General features: G+C 46.0%; 1 protein-coding gene across 1 annotated transcript in view; it reads right to left on the bottom strand.

The window, feature by feature from the left end:
* The window catches only part of LOC133411770 (complement component C8 beta chain-like), a 54417-nt gene extending 38749 nt beyond the window's left edge, over window positions 1-15668 (bottom strand). Inside the window, exon 1 of the mRNA XM_061694449.1 lies at window positions 15240-15668. The gene's annotated coding sequence lies outside the window, so the exon portion shown is untranslated. The remainder of the gene's footprint in view (window positions 1-15239) is intronic.
* Between the last annotated feature and the right edge of the window lie 7670 nt (window positions 15669-23338).

The following is a 23338-nucleotide window of genomic DNA, read 5'->3' as shown; positions in this document are numbered from 1 at the left end:
ATGCCACCACACTAGAGTTGTACAGCCGGGTTCACGACCCTTGTCCTGCATGCTTCTTCTCCTGCCCTTGTCCTGTTCTAGCTTGTCCTGTCCTTCCCTCACAGGGTGCAGCACATATTTCATGTTTCATTGTTGGAGATAATGTCATGATTGACTTCTCTCGTCCTGTTCACAATTAGTGCTTTGTCTTTGGTCTTTGTTTCTCTCTCCCTTCTCGAAACTTTGTTCTGTTCGACTGATCAAGTCTGATTCTCAATAAACCTCAATTATAATATCACAGCGGAAGCTCAAAAAGGCCACTGTGACACAGTAAAACTGTTCCGGCATAAAAGGGATACGAGTTTCCATTCTGCTTGACCTTGGCGCAAATGACCCCCCCCAAACCATTCATCCATCCATCCATTATCTGAGCCGCTGATCCTCACGCGGGTCGTGGGAGCGCTGGAGCCTATCCCAACTATCATCGGGTGATAGGCAGGGAACACCCTGAACTGGTCGCCAGCCAATCACAGGGCACAAACAACCATTGGCACTCACATTCACACCTACGGGCAATTTAGAGTCTTCAATTAACCTAGCACGCATGTTTTTGGGATGCGGGAGGAAACCGGAGTGCCCGGAGAAAAGCCACGCAGGCACGGGGAGAACATGCAAACTCCACACAGGCGGGGCCGGGGATTCGAACCCCGGTCCTCAGAACTGTGAGGCAGATGGGCTAAATTACTCAGTCCAATAAAGTCCATCAATCATAATCTCAGTTGTTCACTTGTATAAGGTGTGAATGCTTTTTTTAGTTTTATGATTTGTGAAAACATTTTTATTCCCACCAATATATGTTGCGACTGGAGCAAGATTGACTTGACTTGCTTAAACCAAGTGATGACTTGACTCGACTTGCTTGAAATTTAGCGGTGACTCGACTTGTCTTGCTTGATTTTTTTCCCCGCAGTGACTTGAGACTTGCTTGAAGGTTATGACCTGAGACTTGTTTGTGACTTACTCCCACCTCTGTTTTTTTGTACATTCTATTTCTTCACAAACCATTTTTCTCCCAATAAGTAGTGTAATGTAAAAATAATCTATTATAGTATATATGTCAATTCCCTACAAACCTGAGGATCACAAGTGTAATATGGATGAAATACCGTGAGATGGTCTTTAACGCTGTGCAGGGAACTTGTTTAAAACCTCCAAGTGACAGCAGGTAAAACGCCACTGAGGGGCTGTTTACGAGCCCTGGTAGGTGGCGCTGTTTTTGTTAGCATCAGAATCTGCACCAAAGTTCAAATGATGTCCAAGGGTAAGTGACAGCAAGAATGAATGAAGGAAATGGAAGGAACTCTTTGAAAAATGAGGAGGAGGGAATCCGTCCTTTTTTGCGGGAAATGGAGCCTCCAGGCTGAAGGTAGGAGGCAAAGAGAAAGACCCACGTGGAGATTTATGGATGCGGCGAAGGAAGATTTGCAAATAGCTGGCGTTACAGCAGAATATTCAGAAGACAGGGAGAGATGGAAGAGGATTGTTTGCTGTTGCGACCCCTAAATTGGGTTAAGCCCTAAGAGAATTAACGAAGAAGAAGACGGTTTTAACACTGAACCATCTCATACTGAGGTTTTGTACTGCGAGACAAGTCTCCGTGCCTGTGGACAAGAAAAGCGTGAACTATCTAACCCCGCATATGGTCAATTAGGCCTCCATCCCCCACAATGCAAGGCACATTCTGTGCTCTGCAGCTTTCATGTGAGTGGCGTGGACCGGTGAGCCCCCGTTCGCCGATCCAGGCCAAGGCTTAGCGTGGCGCAGGGCCGACGGAACGTTTGTTCAACAGAGCGACTTTGGCACCTCGCGCTGGTCATCTTTGTTACCAAACGCCCCCCCGGCTTATGGGGCACGACACGACTGTCACGACCAAATCGAGCAGATCTCCCGCTGCGTAACTTTGTGTCACCTATGACCTCAAAGGCCCACTCTCTAGTGTTTGACCAATGTCATATGTGTGTTTTTTTTTTTTTTTTCCAAAAGTAGTCCTTATCATCATAGACTTACAATCAACAATCAGATTGTCTCACGTGGCCACAAGCTGCTACGAGCCCTTGAATTAGAATTAAGGTTAATTTGTCTTTGTTGGGCTAATTAGATTCTTGAGTTGAGTGGAAGACTGACATAAGGGTCTTTGCGTAAACGTGCAGTTTATTAACACGTGTGACCATCTGGTTCAAAGGGTTAATCATGTTTCATGCGGTTTTGCAAGCAGAGAGATAGCAAGTAGATAGCTTCTTGACTGAAGAGACTGGAAGTGAATGTCGCAAAAAGGACAATCGTAAGTGATTTGCACTCCACATTTCAAACGACACAATTACGATTTGTATTGCTCCCAAGTGGCACAATTGAGAAATGTGTCATGGCAGCGCAAAGACAAAATGTTACTTAAACATTACCTATGAAGGTTAAACGACGGCCACACATTGAGCCTGCACGTACTCTAGCTATATCCGTTGACATTATTTCCTGCAGGAAAAACTTTAGAAAATTGAACTTTGCAGTTTCTATTGTATCACGTACATAGCGTATACGTCAATGTTCAGACATTTCAGAATGAAGCAATAGATCAAATTGCAAACTGAAATGGCGCCGCATGTTCCTGTTGTAATATGTACTCATTTCATTCTATAACATAATCAAAGTTTACTATGCCTACCGACTATCACGAGAAGCAGTAACGTCGTTATTGTTTTAGTGGTGGGCACTTAAACTTGAATTATGAAGCATATGTAATCAGTCATCTTCATAAACACAGTTTGGAATCATAGCATGAAAACATTTCTGCTTCATTAACAAGGACTAATTACCACTCTGATGAGATGGCCATGCTGGGGGAAAAGTCAAGCAAAGTGATTAGTGTTCATACTGAAGGCACATTGTCTGCTTAATTGGACCAAATTTCATGGCGATCCATTCATATTTTGCGATACTCCAGCGTGGACTAAGCAGGGTGATCTTGAGGGACGAATGGCAGTGGGAAGAAAATAAGCATGATTTTGGTTTTTTTAGGAAAACAGAGTATAACATTTAATACAACGGAAGCAGAAAAATGGGGAATAGCAATATTCCCAATCATAGCATAGAGCTAGAAACTTCCCAAAACAGAAATAGTGGCGCTAAAGGTGAGATGCACCAGTCCCTTCTTCTCCTTCGCCTCTGTGGCCTTGCGAGGTGCCAGCGTCTGAGCTCAGGCTCGTCGCCTGAGCTTCACCGCGACGGAGGACCTCCGACTCGGACGGAACGCTCAAGTGTCCGAGTGTAATGGGGGGGGGGGGGAACTCATGGGGAAAAGAATTCTTTTGGATGTTTGGAGCGCCCTCATTTGCTTTCTGTCGAAGAGCGATGCCCCATTGCTTCAGGGTGAGCGGCCACAGCTGGAAAGCTAAATAGGCATTGCCGCACAGTTGCTCGGCCGCGCGGATCTGTGTCAGCGCGGGAGCCTTGGAGCTGTGCACGGAGTTGGGCACGGTTAACCCGACACAGAGGGCACTTAGGGGCTGCCCTCCGCCATGGCGACTCGGTTACGCTTTTGGCAGAAAGATAACGAGACTACATTAAGGCTGACTCATGAATGGTGCGGAAATCAAGATCACATATACAGTCGGCAAACGCAATTCTTGATGAATTAATTTTGATGTAGTTGTCAATGAATCGGCTATACTCATTGGTCATTTTCTACATCCAGCTTGGGTCAAATTTGCAATAAAAATACCCTGAATGTCTTTTTTACTGTCATGATCTGTGTTTTTGTTTGGATTCTATTTTGTTTTGTTTCATGTTCATGTCTCTTCTTGTGAGTTAGGTTTTTGTTTGTGGAAACGTTCCCGTTAGCCCCGTTTCTTGTGTCTGCCCCCTGCCAGCACAAAGCAAGGACCCTGAAGGTATGCTAAGATGAGTTTGGTGTGGGACAATGCATAAACATAACCACTTGTTGCAGATACAGCAATAGGATCACGGCTACATTCATACAAGTAGACGACAATTTGATAAGCGGACCAGTGAATGCGTCTTAATTGTGCTATCAAACATCAGTCGGGCCATTCACATCCACACAATCCCCTGAATTGAAGATGCCGTCAGGTTTTGGTCTGTATTCTACTCGCCTTGTTGAGGCTTAACCTTCTTTTTAAATACGTGTGGACAAGTCAAAGAAAAGGTTAAAACCCACGAGCCAAGTTAATCCTTTCATGGACACTGAACTGAGCTCTCGCGTGGCTTGCTGACGTTGTGCATGATGTTTTGTTTCTTCTGGAATACAAAGTTTTGTGCAAGCGAGACAATTGTACGAACTCAACATCACTGGACTTTAGCGGTTCCACTGAAAGGGGAGGTTCTCCTTTTTGACCACACTAATTGAGACGGACAAAGTTTTTCAAGCAAACAATAGCGTGAAAGCATCATTTTTGCTTCTAATTTGATTCCTGGCAAGACTTCTAGCACGTGTGGAAATGCGGCCATGGGTGAAAAACGACTGGACTCTTGTCATAGCTACGAAAGACTTCATGGGATTTGTTGGAAACACCTCGCGCGATGCGTCTTCCCCGGGGCGCCTTCAGTCCAGTGTTGATTAAGTTTGTTGTTGTGCTTTGTGTTGAAACAGGCGATTTATCATGCTGGGAAGGAGAGCGCTGGATGGACTCCAGAAGGCCTCTCCAAACACATTCTCCTTCATTTGCTTCCCTCTCTTTCATTAGCATTGGAATATTTGTATTTTACTCTCCAGCATCTTTCCTCATATTTTCCGGTTCTCCTCTGCCCTCCTGTTCTTTGCCCTGCTCGCCGTCTGATTGCGAAAAGAGGCGGAAGCATGTTTATTTCGCTGCCACCGCCGCCCGTGCTTTCTTTTATGAGTTACAAAAGACTGCGGACACACAGCCCGGGTCATTACTTCATTTACTGAAAGTAATTAACGAGGGAAGTGCGCCCCGTCCTCTCTCGTTCTCTGTCACGGTTCCATTTGAGCTTGTAGTCAAAATGCTTGTCTGTCCCCTTTCATTGAGCATGGGGCAAATTTAAGCTACCTCTTTATTAACTTCCAAACCCAAATGTTTGTATGCATTTCTCCGTTTGCTGATTTTGGTCATTCATGATGAGAAAAAAAACGCCGCGGGGAAAGAAAGCTCGATTGTAGTTGAGATGTCGTGATCAAACCTTGCGTGCTGCAAAGCATTATGCACAGTCTAGGAAACAATGTTAATGAAGCGCTGGAGAAGCAACAAACAGATTACCAACAACAAAACAACAAAAAACACAACAACATTCTCCACAACACTTCGCATTCAATTTTTTTTAGAGTGATTTCCAGGGCAATAAGGTATTTCCACACAAATAGGAATACACAACTTTTCTGACTTCTTTTTTTGTTCTATTAAAAGGATTGTTTTGAATATGATCTATTCAATTTGTCCCTGTTTTAAAGTGGTACGTTGACTTACAATTTGTTCCGTAAGCAGATGCGGCCCATCCTAACCCGCCGGCATTCGTTACGTCTCGTCTCAACGACTGGAACGTGCTCCTTTCTGGTCTTCCCGTGACTGCTATTAAAAGCCTGCAGTTTGTACAAAAAAAAGCTGCAAGAACGTTGGATCGAATTACTGGAAACTGGCCCACTTGCTTTGGCTCCCGGTCCACTCGAGGTGCCGCCTCAATCATCTCATTGTTCGTGGTACGAACAATGAGATGATTCTGCATAAAAGCAGAAAGTGGTTCTGCTTTTATGGTTACCATCACACTTTTCCACTGGCATCACTGGTACCCTTTTTTTGGGTGGCACCACAGACAAAAACAACAAGACAAGGTTTTCTTCATGCAGTATTTGACATAATCAAGTTTGGTGAGTTTTGAAGCATATTTTTCTGGAACATTGTAAAAGTTCCGGAAGGTTTGCCACTGTAGATTATCAGGAGACAACAGTATTTTGTTTCTCAAGTTAAGAAGGTTTTTGAATGGAACTCTCAAGTTTTTTGAATGGAACTGTAAAAGAATCAAAAGGGTTGAGCCACCCTCCCTCCATCAGTTATTTTCCACAGTCCCTAATTCCCAAACATGTTCCATTGCAAGTGAAAAGTGATTATCTTCGCTGCAACTCATTTATTTATCAAACGTCTCCAGAAGTCACATCTTACAAATCCTCCTTTTATGAAACGTATTTCATAAGCGATGAAAACCCGACATTCCGTTTGGTTTTGTTCCAGATTGAAGCTTCTGGCAGAAAGATGCCTGCAAGAGAAATAGAAGTGACTGACACTATACAAAAAGCAAAGTTTGCATGTCTAACAAGACTAGTTTCTTTCATTGTAAGTCAGTTTCCTGAATAAGGCCAAATGTACTATAAGAGTTATTGAGAGTGCATGGAAAAAAAATTCCGCATACAGTAATAGTTCAGCAAGCAGCAAAGTAAGTCCTTTGTTGTGATTTGGTTTTGCTTTTGCAAATATCATGTAGAGAAGTCCAATTGCGCGAAGTGTGCCTTTTTGCGACAAAACCTCCCATAAAAAGAACGTCGACACACACCACATGCACCGACGAGGCTGCGTGTTCATCTGACTGTTGGACAGTACGCGTGCGTGTAATTAGCGAGACTCCCAGCACACCTCAACGTCTCTCATTAATCTCACTTGAGCAATTAGGCTGCGGCGACGCACGGAGCCATCGGAAGCGTGAAACTGGGTGTGAAACTGTTGTCATCTCATATGTTATCACACTCTCGAGACTGGGTGGGATTAAATCATGCCCGGCACAGCCCATTGGCAGCTAATCACGCAGCTAACGATGAGTTCAATATTCCACATCTTCTCGTTACAACAGAATGGCAAGGTGAAGATCTTGCACATGCTGGAGAAGTCTCTGCAGAGCTTCTCCCAAACTCATTTTCTTGTATGAACTCAAAATAGAGAGCAGATACGAGCGCGCGTGTCATGACACTTGACGGCTGATTAGAACAAAACATCAGTGTGGTTTCCCCACTGCGCTGCTGTGATGAGAAGTGATCTAAAGGGTCTTGTCAGGAGACGTCACGCTGGCCGCTGTCGCGGCGCCAGATGCTCGCTGCAGCGCCACAGCAAGAAACACGGAGCGTCTTCCCTGCGGGCGCCGCGACAAAAGCCATTTCGACTTAATTAAGAAGGTTGCACATCAGAACCGCTCCAATTATTCAGCCAGAAAAGGTGTTTTGTCCAATCAAATGTCATCCACCAGCAAGAGTGGAAAAGGCATCCACGTTTTACTTTATGTCTGATTTATGTTCATCGCTTATTTGAGGGCAATTTGTCATTTAAACAATGATGCGACGTAAAATAATGCAGATCGTGGCTTTCTCCATGAATAGAGGACATCTACGATGTCATCAATGTTAAAAACAGACACACACACACATTTTGGCCACAACATGAAGAACGCCTGTACAATCCAATCAAATCCAAATCTACTGGTACACAAAATGCCCCCTTTTACATAAACAACTAACTTCTTAACTTCACAAGGCGTTCCTCTTCATTTGTAATGCATCCTATTGCCAGTTATGCTTTGGATATTATTCATTCTATTTATTGAGTGTATTCAGTGTTGAATCTGTTTTATCCATCTTTCACCAATACATTTGGGATTTGAACCATGTATTCAACTCGGTAGTGTCACTACTCACACGACATTTTGTAGAATTATCCATCTTCTAATTCGTTGTACAAAAGGTCAGTTAGCTAAAACAAACAAAAACTGTAACATGTCCAGAATATTGGTCCTTCCCATTTGTGTTAATAATGTGTGTGTGTGTGTGTGTGTGTGTGTGTGTGTGCGCGTGTGTGAGTGAATAGAAACTTAAATAGATCCGATATCAATAGAAATCTCCTGCCGATGGAAACACAAATGGTCAAATCTTTAAACAGTCACATGAGAAGAGATACACTTTGCTCCAAGAGGAAAAGAAAACATGATATATGATCACAGGAGAATTGAGTTGGATTGTTCCTCCAGGCCAAACTAAATCTCTCAATTACCTCCAGGGTGAAGATGGAAAAAAAATACAGCAGTAAAAAGACTCCGCAGAGCCAATATTTAAATCAGCTGTCGGCGGAAGACAAAATCCCGCCGAGCTTGGATTTGACGACATATTTCATAAAACACCAAAAAACAAACGTGTGCTTCCGCCGCTAGCCTGCCGCACGATACTCATCAACCGCATACGAAGCCGCGGTCCCGCCTGCGGAGCGCGGGATTGGAGCACGAGCCTCACCGCTCAAAGATGATGGCTGCTGTGCTGTCGGTGTGGCGCATCTGCGAGAGCAGATGAACGGGGAGGAGAGGCTGTCGAATTGGGTCAGACGAAGCGAGCGTTTCGGGCTAATGTGGTGAAAACGCCGGAGGAGTGCAGTCGGGCGGTCGCACGTGCCCGCGACTGGGGCCCAGCTTCCCTATCACCAATCACGCGCGACAAGATAGCTATTCCATTGATCGAGGAAGACTTCTCTTTCTCGACAGTGAAAGGAAGCGGCTCGTGGTTCTGTGAGCACATTTGTGCTCACCAGCCACTGCGGCTTGCGGTTTCCCAGAGTTACGAGCCACTCAGCATTTTTACGAGCCACAATTTCGTTGTCGGGTAATCGGGGCGGCTCGCAGAATTGTTTCCCAGTGGGGTGACGATGAATTTATTTTGCCGAGTGACGCGCCAGAGACGTTTGGGCAAGCTGACAGCTGTGAGGTGAGCTCACACTTTCTCTTGAACTCTTATCAGAATCAGAATCATCTTTATTTGCCAAGTAGGTCCAAAACACACAAGGAATTTGTCTCCGGTCGTTGGAGCCGCTCGAGTACAACAGACAGTCAATTTACAGAACACTTTGGAGAGACAAAGACATTGACAAAAAACAATTGTGCAAAAAGATGCAGAGTCCTCGAGCACTTAGAGCAGTTCGAATGACTCATATCGCAGTAGTCCGGTGCAATGAGCATTGCGCAAGGGGCCCCGAGACTTCAAGGAGTGGATGCGGTTTAAAGTGACGAGTAGTGCGATCATCATCATGCTTCCCAAAAGGTTAACTGGGTATGACAGATTTAAAATACTGTGCTTAATTCTAGTCGTAAAATATTGTATGTGTATATGTACACGAGAGATAAACACACAAATATTGATTATTGATTAGCAATGAGGATGATGAAGACGCTAGCAATGCTAGCTTGAATATTGTCTCGTATGTAATGCGACTGTTAAAATCTCCATGACACTTGGATGGACATTATTTATAGTTCTTTATATTATATATTTTACATGGATCGGGTATTTTAAGATTCCTAGAATATAATATATAAAATCAGCTCCCTAAACCATTTCTATTATATGAGTCAGAATTCCTTTTTTTTTTACTTCCTCCTACTCTCTTTGAACATATACATTGTACATTCTTTTGATTATTCTTTCCTCGTTTTTTGTTTGGTTTTGTTTATTTCCATTTGTCGCGGTTTTATCTTGTGTTGACAGCTTTGTTTTCTGGTTATGTTCAATAAACACGCAGAAACTGGGAGTTTGGTTCAATTTGCAGCGGTACGCGATTTCCGGTGTACCCACTGTATTAGCAAGTTATTATATTCTAATATTCGATCATTAACCTCCCAGTTCTCAGCAGCTGTTTTGGGGGTATTGATTAAAGTGTGCGATATAGGGTGGAGCTCGAAAATGGTCACTTTTGTATTCCAACGGAACGGAAGAATGCAATGGGAAGGGAGAGAGGGCGGAATTGAGGTCATTCGTTAATAGATTGGGGAAGCACGCAGCACTGGACTGCGTTATGCTTACCGTCTTTCTTTCATTCATTCATCGACTGAGATGCCTATTGGAAGTGTGCACGCCTGAATATGCATTACGCCTTTTGGCTTCCTCGTTGATTTCACGGAATGTTCAGGAGGCAGAAATCAGTTCATGACACATTACAAGTATCCAATACCGTACGGTACGTTCCTCCAAATTCAAAATAGCCAGGCAGCTTTCATTAAGGGTTTGCGTGAACATACAGTGTATTATTGTAAACTGCGATGTAACGTGCGCAAACATTCCTTCGCAAGAGTCCGTGGGCACTTCTTTATGAGAGACATAGAAAAACGTCAAAGCCCACTGTGCACGTGGTCGCGCAACATAGACGACTGATGCGCTGAATACATTCGGCCCAGTGCCCACACAATTCCCAATTTAGAGACGCGATTGCTATTTAGAATCTTACAGATCCATTAGGCGTTTGTAATGTCTGGATTTATACTGATCCGGCAAAGCGCTACCAGAGTAAGGAGTGATAGGTCCTTAGTTGGCGGTAGTCTTAATAAGAGTAGAGATGCTGACCTTCATGTATACATGTTTGAAGAAAAAAAAAAATGTAACTGGCATGCATCAAGTAATAAGACGAAGATTATGCACAGCATGTCTTGATGTCAGTGTTTGCTTGCCTTGTTCTATCCTCTGCGCCGATCTAATTGGAAGTCATTACAGTTGGTGGAAGCCTTTGACTGGAGGGCGGGCGGGAGAATGCCCCGAAGAGGTCCTTTTACCTCGCGCGCACATAAGACGACAAACGAGATTTGAAGGCGGATAGATCTCGTCGACAGCGCACGCTGTGCAAAGCTCGGGCGATATTGAGCGGGGCCTTTCGTACCCTCGAATATCTGTAACTCTGCTGCCTAATATTTCAAGAGACGGATGATTATTTCGTACGGTGCCAAGTGGCACAATGTGAGTTGAGCTGACGGTCATCTTGACTCGGAGGCAGCGTGGCTGGAGACTGCGCTGTTTAATGGCCATTACCGATTTGCTTGAATAGAACAAAGGCGACGGCCTCGCACGAGGAAGCCGAGAGGGCCGCCTCTCCACGCCATTGACGCAACGCCGCACAGGGCCGAGCAGAACGGAGCGTAAACGTATTGAGAGCGGCTACAGATTGTCGCGGCGCCTCGAGCCAGACGGCGAATTGGCTCCTAATGAATCACCGGTTTGGCACGTTACATGCCCCTCGTGATGGCTCGTGTCATTGACGCATCGGAGATGTCCTCCGGAAGGCCGCGACTCCCGACACGCCGGCTGTTCGGACCACGCGCTGAATACCTCACTGAGCCGACCGGGTGTTGCAGGGACCACGAGCAACCTAACACCGCACGGTAGAAGTCACTGAGTGGCCAGATGTCATTTGGCTCCTGTGTGATTGAGCTCATATTCGCGAGTAAACAACTGCACGCATCCATCCATCCATCCATCCGTCGCACAGGTGATCTGGAGCTGACTTTGTACGACCGGCGGTGTAAACTCTGCACCGGTCACCAGTCAATCAGAGAGCACATGCAGACAAAGCAACATTGACACTCAGACTGACATCCTTGCACAATTTGGTCTTTCGTTAACCGAGCACGCATGTTCTTAAAACGTTGGAAGAAACGAGAGTACCGGGAGAAAAAACTATGACAGCGTGGGGAGAAGAGAGAAATTTCACGGAAATTGGAACCCGGAACCTCTGACTGTGAGGCGGACGCATTAACCACATACGTAACCGTGCCTCCAGAATCGCATCGACAGTATATAACGGTACTTCATACTACACGTGCTGTTCAGATCTATGGCCTACTTAGTGCCTTTAATGAACATGGTTTGGACTGTGGAAGACAACATGCAGGAAAGGACACAACGCAAGTCTTGCTCGCTGAAGTTGTGAAGCTTCCACTTTGCCTGTCCGCCATTAAATTCCCAGACTTGTTTTGCGGTGAGTCGTCCTCTGACATTACGTGACATCCTATTTGTGGATTTCTTGATTTCCGGTTCACGTGCAACACGTGGAAATATTTTTTAGATTGTGAATTTGAATTGAATTGTAATCGCTGGCAAATGTGCATTGCTGAGGATTCGTCACGGCCAAACTCATATGAGAACCGGGTCAAGCCAAACCGCCAGGGAGATGCAACGTTCATTTAAAAGCTTTTGAAATTGCGTAAGGCCACTTCTGACTAAATGAGCCACTGACATTTTCAACACAACATACTGTGTAACCTTGCACGTTAAGTACATCTACTTCATCAGAATGTGGTAGGTGGCTGGTATTATTTGTTCCTAGCTCCTTTTAAAAGCTTGTATTTGCCATCTTTTGGCCCCAACGAGCCTTTTCGATGCACGGTCAACTTCCAATGCACCTGTCGTGTTGATTACACTGACCCTTTTTCTTCAACTAGGGCGAGCTGAACCACCTCTGACCTGCCTCTGCCAGGGGCCACATCTTCATTCATCAATTAAATACATCTGATGATACGGCCACCGGCAAAATGAGAAGTCGGGCTTAGTCTTGCGAGCTTATTAACGCTCCTTTTAGAAAAGATTCAGGACACGCGGCAAACTGTGCGAGTGCCTCACGCGAACACTCGATATCCACGTCGACGTGACCTTGTTAGTCAGACGCATTGTCTCAGAGGAGCTAACTTCAAGTGGAGGTAATGCACAATGTTGATCAGAAGGGAAACAGCAAGCCAGCAACACAGGCAGCCTTCAGCAAAACATGGCCCGAAATCATGGCAGCCTGCCGTGCCCCTGAACCAGTTCATTAACACTGCTGGACTGTAATTTGTAGGAAGCACAGCAAGGGGTCCTTCGAGCCACGTCGAGTTTGGTGTAGAAGAGCCGTGATCACAACCAAATCAAACCCCAATGGGATGAATTAAAAAAGAAACCTGTCCAATATTTGGAACATTTGAACTCACAAAAGTTCTCACAGACAAACTGCGACATCGTGTATGAAAGAGTGTAAGCAGTACTTTATATTCCCTGCATGTTCACCTTGTGTGTAATGGCCATGTGTGCCGAAAGTGTGCGATGAAAAGAAAATGTCAAAACCTCTTTCCCTATTTTGTGAATAATTCTTGCGTCGAAGTGGAAACGCCATTATGGTCTTAAGCGGGTGAGCTACGGCTCCCCGAAGCACTCTCGGCTTTTGCTGTCAGCAGCTAAATGAAGAGTCGTGTTTCCACCGGGAGACTCGACAAAGACCTTCTTCCTGGAAAAGTGATGCCCTCTGGTGTTTTGTTCACACCTGTCTTGGGCTTCACAAATCAAAGCACAGGCTTGGACAACAACAGAAAAACAAGGCGAGTTGCACAATTGCCCGATTGGGCTACAGTCGAGTCCGGGAGTCCGTCTTAAGATCTGTTTGCAAAACATCCTCTATAAGGAGATGACTTCGGGCCGTTTGGCAGAAGTCACCAATGAACTCTGCGAGCGAATTCACAAGGCTGACGCCGACTTTGTCTTCTCCGTTTTGTCTTGTATGATGCACTCGCCGAGCCGCAACAACACAACGGTGGACCACAAACATCCGCGAACGGTCTCTTTTCTAGCCCCTATCTGTTTTCATCCCGTATGTCCACGGTAAATGCCGAGGCCGTGTTCCATTCGCTTCCATGAGCGCTCAAGCGCATACGATGCTGCGAAGGACATACGGTCCAGTAATGAATTGCACATTCCGACGGGTCAATCTGCCGCTCATTGAGTTTGAGCCCCGAGGCAAAAGTTAAATGCCAAGTTAAGAACAACAACCATGAGAACACCAAGATCAATCAGGTTCATCTTCATCTAATTGTTAACGTAAGATCACCGGCCACGACATTCGGCGTGCCTCCACAATCTAACGACGTGGAACATAAGAACTGTACCGACAATTCTGCCTGCGCAAAGACGAGCGTGCTAACTTTTGATTGACACCTTTGATTATTACGATGCATGTACGTCACTGCGCCGTAACAAGACGTGTGTATATTAACAACATGAAAAACGATGCAGTGTTGATACAACCGAACATAAGGATTTCTGAAATGGCGGAATGTGCAAGTCGTTTCTTTTACTGGCCATCACTAGACTGTCTAAATGTACCTAATAATATGACGGTAGGAGAGTGGATTTGGTACTGTTGGTGGGGATTTAATCGAATTCGTCTGCCTCTTTATATATATATATAGTATAATTATAGAAACCATCAATACTATACAAAATGCTAATTAGCAGTAGGCAACTGTGCCATTATCTGGAGCAGTTCAGAATCAAATAAATCTAATCAAAAATACTGCTACTCAGCAAGTATGCTTACTTTTTTGTGCAGATCGCACCAGATCGCGTTTTGCCAGTTGAAGTTGGCTTACGCTGACAAACCATTCAGGAAATGGAAGCATGCCGAATTTTGGAGGGCCTGGAGTCTGGACCTCTGAGATGAATTTTTAAAAAAATGAACAGTTCAAGAAACAGTTCCGTTGCTAATAAATACATCAGCCGGCACTACTGCTTCTGATGGCCCTCTGACATGGCGGCACATAGAGGCTGAAATCTGATTGGACAAAAAAAAAAATAAAAAGATAAAAATACAAAATCTACCATCCACCATCCATGTGCACGTAGACTGGAAGCAGCGCAACTAAGAGAAACACTCCAAAACGAGAATACATTGTTGAGAATACATTCACCCCATTTCATAGACCAAATGACTAGAATGTTGTTTGTAAATGTAGTTCAGTGCTTCTGAAGGTCTTGCTGGCCCTGACGGTTCACCGCGCTTTTGAGTCTGTTTCTACGTTGTTGATTCCCAAAGGCCGCATATCCGTTTAACATGACCAAGCTCATCAGCTCCAGAATTTCAGGCGAAGTCAAATTAGTCGCACCAGGGGCAAAACAAACCAAAAAAAAACAGGACTTGAGTCTCCATCGTCTATCTCGCTCGTGACCCCTGACCCTGAATGCGATGCAGAGAAGAACGGGGAACGGACAGCGGCGAAGCGCGTGCAGGTTCGGTGCAGCTCTTCCTTCTCGTCGTGGCGGGCGCGCGCACGTGCGCGACCTCCTCACGCACCAAGTGATCACTTGTAAACGTCATCGCGCGTACATGCGTTCGGTCACTCAGAGCGGCGAACGCGCAATAATTGCGCACGACTCACAACTGCGGCGCATCTCTTCATTGTACTATTTGGACAGGAGCCGATATGGGTTTATAAATGCCGCAATCGATGATATCGATAACAACAAGATCATTGATATCTATCTGCGTGCGTAATTCTGCCTCGAAGCGGTGCGGTCCTCAGCCCCTTTTCGTTCTGCGACCGACACGTCCTGTCCATAAATCTCCACGCAGCCTTAAGTGCCACATGTGACGGTAACTTCAAAAAGAACAGAAAACAAAAACAAAGAGTGGGAAGTCACGCACCTTTCGCCTGCGCAGTGTCCCACGTACGCGTTTGAATCCACATCTGTGTCCCCTTCACGTGCGCGCGCCAACGGAAGAGCACGCTCAAGACAATCCATTTGTTCCGCGGAATCGCATGACCTCGCCGTTTTCAAACTCGTTTACTGTCTCCATCTTCGTTTCCGCAAAGCTCCGTCTTCCTGCGTCCCAGCGCGCTCCCTTCGCAGCTCTGAAGTTGCCTGGTTACCCGCTTTCTCATTCACGGAGGCTGAGCCGCTGCATGCGTGCGGCGGCCAATCATAGCGGCAGCCGGAGAGATTAACTATTTCTTGGCTCCGCCGTTCTCGTTTCAGGCTACAGTGAGGGGGAGCGGGCGGGGGAACTGGGCCCCCGGTGACGCGAGAAATATTTTGGGGGAATGCATAGACAATAATGTAGAAAGAAGGGAGCCGTTCGAGGGAGGCTGCATTAGGGACGGCGGGAAGGGATTAAACATTTTGGGAAAATAAAAGGCCTGGGGAGGGAGGAGGGCCCAGTTGCCACTTGTCACAAGATTCCACTTACGCAAACTGCCGAGTGCTCCCCTCGCCCCCGATTTCGCTCTCGGTCGACCTTTAAGCTTCACGCATCCCGCATCTCAATTCTCGAATCTCCCAAAAGCAATCCATCGGGGTAATTGATCAGCCCCCTCCCATCCCCTCCCCACCCACGTACACTACTTTCTGTCAAATAACATGACGGATCTTTAGAATGGGGATCCAAATTTCACAACACTCAGGGTCGTGCAAAGGGGGGGCGGCGGTGACCCCGGACATCCAACTCAAGGGGGCAACCAAACAGGTTTTGGTGGGCTTTAAAACCGTGCCTGCCCCTCCCCATTGGTGAAGAGTGTAGGCAAAAAAAATAAATGTTACCCCCCCCACCCCCCCTTTGCCTGTCAACACAAAGTAGTACTACATTTTCATTAGCATATGGTTAAAATGTGGTAAACTGGTATTTTCCTTGAAAATAAGCAAATAATACACGTTAAACACATTTTAATCATGTGCAATTGATGTACATTTAAATTAGGCAATTTCAAAGGACTTTTTCAGTGAGCTGAGCAATTGCCAAACGATAGCACAGTATTATATATACGATAAATATTAAATGAGAGTGTCTGCCGGTTCCTACGCATTGCAGATTGACTCCAATGTTGCCAGTCCAGCCCCGTTCCAAAAACTGGATTTTGCTAGCATGAAGAATTAAGATCCATGCCAAAACTAAGAGGTCTCGCATCACATTAACAACACATTCATGCGTCCATGTGCCGTAGACTCAAGGAACTGTCAATCATTTCTGAATCACATTTGTGGAAAAAAATTCAAAACATGACACTGAACCATCAAAGCCAACTTTTTCTTCTTGTTTTTTCCCAATGTGTTCCATCACCGAGTGTGCTGGTTTCACTTCATCCCACCAGATTATGGATGAAAACAACATTGTTGGGGTCCTCCCTTCCCCCACAGAACAGCAAGAGACACACACATGCACACGCACGCACACATTTGTATATGGTCAAGTACACGCACGTACACTTAGTCGATGATTGACATGCAGCTCTTGGTTTGAGCAAAGCTTTAATCCCACTGCTTTCCCAGATGGACTCAGTCTTCCTCTCCCCTCTTTTGTGTAATGTCACCAGCATGTTATTCATCTACACGCACACACATACATACAGTACCTCGTACTTTTGTTTACTGCAGGTTGGGGGCTGCTGTGTGGGTCCTAATCCCCCTTGTAACCCCCCCCCCCCCCCCCCCCCCCCTTTCGCGGCCACCCCTGCTGACACACACACACACACACACACACACACCCGCATGCACACACACACACAAGCACGACTAAAAGCACACAGGCAGGCATCGACTGTGGTCATTAGGAAAAACAAAGGAGGTCAGTGTCAGTAGAGGAATCAGGCAGCTGGGCGCTATGAGGCGAGACTTAATCCTCATTTCATTTTTGAGGCCCAGAGTTAAAAGGAAGCCTTGCAGATGAAATGTTTGAAGACACATCGGGACACATTGTGGCACCTCATCCGTTCATCCGTCCACCTCCTTTCCTCTTCTCTCCCTACTCCGCCTTGATTGATCGCAACAGTGTATTATGTGCATGAATTAGGACGGGTGAAATGAGACGCCTCCCCCCATCGCTAATCAAATTCTCCTTCTGCAAAGGCTTTGATTTGCGTGTAGATAACGCTGATGCTGATAATGGCTGCAAGCCGCCCCGGAAAAATGAGGCAGAGAGATAAGATACGGCGAGCAGATCCCCAACCAGACACACAGACAAAAAAAGAAAAAACAAAGAATAAAATCATCACCCCCACATGGTGGTTAATCTCCCTCCAGTCCAGAGATTAGTGCAGGCAACATTTCCATTGCTGCTACCTCGCAAATGATTAGTGGTCTCCCAGAGGAGCGATGGCGAACTGGTGGCCTCCCACGGACCAATAACCCCGTCTCGCTTACTAAGCAGCAGAAACGACGTCTTATTGGACGGGGTCGCTAGCTTGCGGAGGGTCGGACTCCTCGGGCGACCGTGACGTGAAAATGCTCCCTAACGGCTCCTATCGGTCGTATCGTCGGATTCACGGAGCTGATTAGTATTCGGAAAACTTCGGCAGGGAGAAGCCTGACTCCGATAAATGACACCTGACCCTTGACCCTCACCGCTGGGGTTGTTGAAAAGTACCCTCCATTTTATCGGGCATCTCTGCTTCCTGAAGTGAACTCTACAGCAGGCAACGAAAGATGTGTCAGCGGGCTAGCTGGGGGCACTCCTCTGGGGCCGAGCCAGTGCTGAAGTCGACTTGTTGAACTTGTCTAGCGTCACCTTTGCAAACGGAGGAACAGTGGAGCCTTCGGATTGGACAAACAAAGTGGTCGCGTCCGGTTGGAACTGAAAATGTTCCAGAATGGTCTGCTGTTGTTTCCTGGCGCGATCGAGAGTCCGACTGAATAGGCAGCAATAGTCGCCGTTTACGTGAGTTGCTCGTCGTGTGAAACGTCTCTCGGAGATGCTGCGCTGATTTTGGTACAGTACGCAGTTGTTGTTTTTGTTTTGCTTTTTTGTCAGCGACGCTGACCCGCCACCGCGCCACGCCAATATCACCGCTCCCCAGTGCCAGCGATCGTGCCAGTATTAGACCATCACCGTTTTCAACGTTTTCAAGTAAGTTGAGCTCAACTTACATCTCTTTACAATAGTTATTATTCAGAATTGTTTTTTAGTTTTTAGGCCACCCGTGCTTCAAATGAACAGACAAAGGGCTTTAATGGACGACGTGTGCCTGTATTAGTCTGTTAAAACGACCCACTAGACAAATAAAACATGTAATGTTATTGTGAGGAGCACATGGCTAGGGGAGAGTGGGGGTAGATTGAGTCGCTTTTCATTTTTAGGATTCACTACAGCAAGGTAGCTTCATCTCGGGGGCAAATGAGTACATGAATATATTTCAGGGTGTATTATTTATGCACTCATTTTGCTCGTGATTTATCTTCCCGATACCTCGAAAGAGCACTCCAAAAAATTGAACAGGTGGTAAGATAAGTTCTGAAAGCAGTCAAACTGCTGAAGGACCAAAGGGTGGATTTGCAACTGGATGATGGTTTGTTTTTTTTCCCCCCTCCGTTCGGCCTTTGTGTCGCAGCTCTGTGCCAGTGCTCTTGCGGCCTGCGCGGAAGCTCAGACGCTCATTCATCGCATGCGGTCACGGCAGATGTCCTGTCAAGGTCGCAGACGTTTGGACGAAATCGTACACGTGGAACTCCCTGGCAGCACGCTGAGGAGTGCTTAGCACGTTGCCCTAACGGTCAAGAGATTCCGGGTGCAAATCTCTGCTCTGGCTTCCTCCCACATTCCAAAAACCTTCATGTAAGCTTTGTTGAAGATCTGCTTATACTGTAGGTGTGAATGGGAGTATGAATGGTCGTTTTGCATATGTGCCCGTGATCGGCTGCCGAACAGTCCAGGGTGCGCAAGGTCAGCTGGGATTGGCTCTAGCCCACCTGCGACCCTAATGAGGATGAGGGTGAGAGAAATAAGAAAGGGATAGATTCATGCATAAAACTTCTTGAGTTGAGTCATCAAACCAATCAAAGTGTAAAAATAATAATACTGCGAATCCCTTTTGATCAACACTCAGGAATGACTCAAAGGAAGACTGGGGTACGCTTGTTTCGCACACTTTGACGTGTCAGGATCGATTAGCTTCCATGATATTTAAAACAGGAAGCAGATGGCCAATGACAGGAGCCAAGTGTGCATTTTGGGAGGGATGGAATCAATCATGTGCTGCATTGGCACTTTTAAATGGAAGCATGAATACGAACCGTGCTCATCAATTTCGGAGCTGTGGATTTATATAGAATTGAAATCGAAGATCAACGAACTGGACTCACAAAGACCGAATTATCACCTGCCTCATTTCCTCTTTTGAACTGTATTCTTGGTTGTGGTCAAATTCCATTTCCGTTGTCACCAATTTCCAACAAAAGTTAGCTCACAGAATGACAACAGCATGTCTGCCATGATTGTGGAGTGATGCCGCTGTTCGTAGTGCATCGCAGCGCGGATTAGATCATATACATCGTGTCCAGTTTATACCCGCTATCGTTTAGGTTGAAGCTTTTTTTACTGATCTCTAACTATTTGTAAGGAAAACGTTAATACAATATCGTCGCTGTCGGGCGGCGGAAACCCCGTACATCCAGATATGGTCGGTTTCATATTTTCTCAAAAGTCAAAATTGGTTTGTCCCCATTTCATTTGTTATTTTTCGGCAATATTAACCAATTTAAAGTGGTGAAGAACAAATGTATTAATGTTCAAAACGTCTGGGGAGTGTTGTAAAACTGCATCTTTTCTCGTTCTCTGGAAGCTATGGGGAATATTTGTTGCCTATATTGAAAGTCTGGATGTGCAATAATTCCGACTGACATGGACGATATTCACCGTAACAAAAAATAGTCTTTGCCAATTGTTTCTGTACAACAACGTTCTGTATTTATACCTTCTTGACAAAATATGATTTGCTGCATTTCTGCTATGTTACACAACAATTTGTCCTCTCTGAAACTGAATTCGAGTCTTCACTTCAGTTCTGTCAGGCTACCGTGGAAATGAACTGCATCTCACGAACGGCCGCTTGACAAACAGGCTCTTTATTTTGATAAGCGCACTGAGTAGTTTGAAATCCCAACACACACACACACACACACACTGATTCCACCCACACATCACTGTGATAGAATTGTCACAAGGACCCGATGACATAGATAATGTGACAGTATGTGATTTATGGTGTCAGAAAGGAAGGGAACAGAGGCTAATTGAAGGGTTAGTGGAGGAGACAAAGTTTCTAAGTGTCAGCGTAACTTTTGCTGCCATCAAAAGACGATGATGAATATATTCATGGGTGGGCGATGCTGCCAAGTCAAGGACAACCAGCATGTAATTACCCAATAAACTTTGGAAGTGATTAATTCTAAATTCAAGCCATTTAATTAAAATATGCAAATATTCCACCATAACAGAATGAAGCAGGGAGTGACAAAGTTTGAGGGACATTATGCCACTTCATGTGAACTTCTGACGGAGCCGCATCAGACCACACACACACACACATTAATGTTATTGCTATCTATATGGGGACATTAACACAACTTTTTATTCAATCCACACCCTCAACCTCAGCTATAACTACTTGACTCCAAAACAACATTTATTAAAAATCTACCCCTCTCCAAAGAACAGTGAGGCCAATTCCTCTGGTTTTGCTGCAGGGTAAATTTTGCAGGTATTTACATCTGCACCTGATACATGACTTAAAAAGCATATTTTGATTTTTTTCAACAGTATTTGAACATGTCCGAGACAGGTGTGTCTTATTGCCCAGGTAATTCCCATTACATTGGTTAGTCGAACAATAAATAGTGTTAAATGTCATCACTCAGGGTCAGATTTGGGTTTTGCCTACATTTGCTACATTGGGGGTGAAACCAACAAGGAAACGAGAGAGCTGTCAATAGAGAACTGTGAGAAGATGGAAAATCTAAGAGCCACTGCACAAACATCCGCCACAATACAATCCTTTAAAATGTCCCGAAGAAGCACTAAACCACTGGTGTACAAAGCGACAGACACTGAACAGGTAAACCGCGGAAATCAGCACTTGTTGATGACAGAAACATTTGGAGAGCTGTAAAGAAAAAGCCTCATATAATTGTTAGTGATATCACCAACAACGTGCAGAGGGCCGCAATATCTCAATCTACTGTTCACATAAGACTTCCGGACAAAAGCACAGAGCGTACGCCACTTTCTGGGACAAAGACTTCTGGACTGATAAGTCAAAGAATAACAAATTCACGGAAGTGACGGGAATCAGACAGAAAGGATCTGCTCGTGATCGCAAACATGCAAGCTCCTCTGTGAGGCAGCCGATGTCACGGCTCGGGCTTACATGGCTTCTTCTGCTACGGGCTCATTCATCGTCATCGACGATGTAACACATGACGAAAGCAGCAAAAGGAAATCAGAAGACGACATGAACATTCTGGGCTCCGTTTTTGTTTTTTAATCACGTTGTCTTTTGCCACGCCGGCCGAGAGCAGTGTCGATGCTCCAGTCGCGCACGGATCGCTCCGTCGCACAGTTACGTCTCCATGCGAGACTGCAGTTGCACCGCATTTAGAGGGAATGAGAGGAGCCGCTTTGATTGGCAGAAAATGAAGTCAGCTGTGTTTACCTTCACAACAGCGCAGAATGGCGAAATAGGTGCAATTCCCAAAACCCGGTCGAAACAGATTTAGGCTGCCCACCGTGCCGGGTTTACGGCAGTCGCGAACACGGAGGCCCTTTGCGTGCCAATTTAGAGAAAGATGCAAACAAACTGATCGGGACATCCTTCATCATGCTCTTGTCTCAAATTCATCTTTTGATGGCAAAACCAAATCTTTTGGTCTACTCGAGAGGGGAATTTTTTTTTATCACTTTTGCAAGCGAGTTTAGATGTCAGGTGTGAGATGTCTCAGGATGGGGAAGCAGTGCACTCTCACTGGAGTGTGAAGCGGCTGGCATGAGAATCAGCACCTCCAAATATGAGACCGTGGTCGTAGGTCGGAAAAGGGTGGCGTGCCCTCTCCAGGTCGGGGGTGAGATCCTGCCCCAAGTGGAGGAGTTCAAGTATCTTGGGGTTCACGAGTGAGGGAAGAATGGAACGGGAGATCGACAGGCGGATCGGGGCGGCGTCTGCGGTGATGCGGACTTTGTATCGGTCCCTTGTGGTGAAGAAGGAGCGATGCGGAAAGGCGAAGCTCTCGATTTACCGGTCGATCTACGTTCCTACCCTCACCTATGGTCACGAGCTGCGGGTCGTGACCGAAAGAACGAGATCCCGGATGCAAGCGGCCCAAATGAGTTTCCTCCGTAGGGTGTCCGGGCTCTCCCTTAGAGATAGGGCGAGAAGCTCGGTCATCCGGGAGGATCTCAGAGTAGCGCCGCTGCTCCTCCACACCGAGAGGAGCCAGATGAGGTGGCCGGGGCATCTGATTCGGATGCCTCCCGGACGCCTCCCCGGTGAGGTGTTCCGGGCACGTCCCGCCGGGAGGAGACCCCGAGGACGACCCGGGACACGCCGGAGAGACTACGTCTCCAGGCTGGCCCGGGAACGCCTCGGGATCCCCCTGGAAGAGCTGGATGAAGTGGCTGGGGAGAGGGAAGTGTGGGGGCGTCCCTGCTAAAGCTACCGCCCCTGCGACCTGACCTCGGATAAGCAGTAGAAAATGGATGGATGGATGGATGGATGTAGATGTAGATGTAGATGTAGATGTCTGCATTTGGGCCTCATCATGCTTGTCCCACACAACTGCAGTAGAACAAGGACACACGCACACACACACAGCATCTGTCTCCATTGCACATCACTAATTTACTGAGCACATTTGGGTACAGCAAGCCGATTCCTTCAGAGCAGCAGAAGAGCAGTTGGAGAGCCATTACACATATAATTGGATTTCATTTCAGCCATGTGAAAGGAGGGGGGAAAAAGACTTGTCACCACTCTCGAGAAAGGG

This window comes from Phycodurus eques, chromosome 13 (genome assembly GCF_024500275.1).
Source record: "Phycodurus eques isolate BA_2022a chromosome 13, UOR_Pequ_1.1, whole genome shotgun sequence".
NCBI classification, from domain to species: Eukaryota; Metazoa; Chordata; class Actinopteri; order Syngnathiformes; family Syngnathidae; genus Phycodurus; species Phycodurus eques.
The sequence above is the reverse complement of the archived record's forward strand: the minus strand, read 5'-3'. Positions and strand labels throughout refer to the sequence as shown.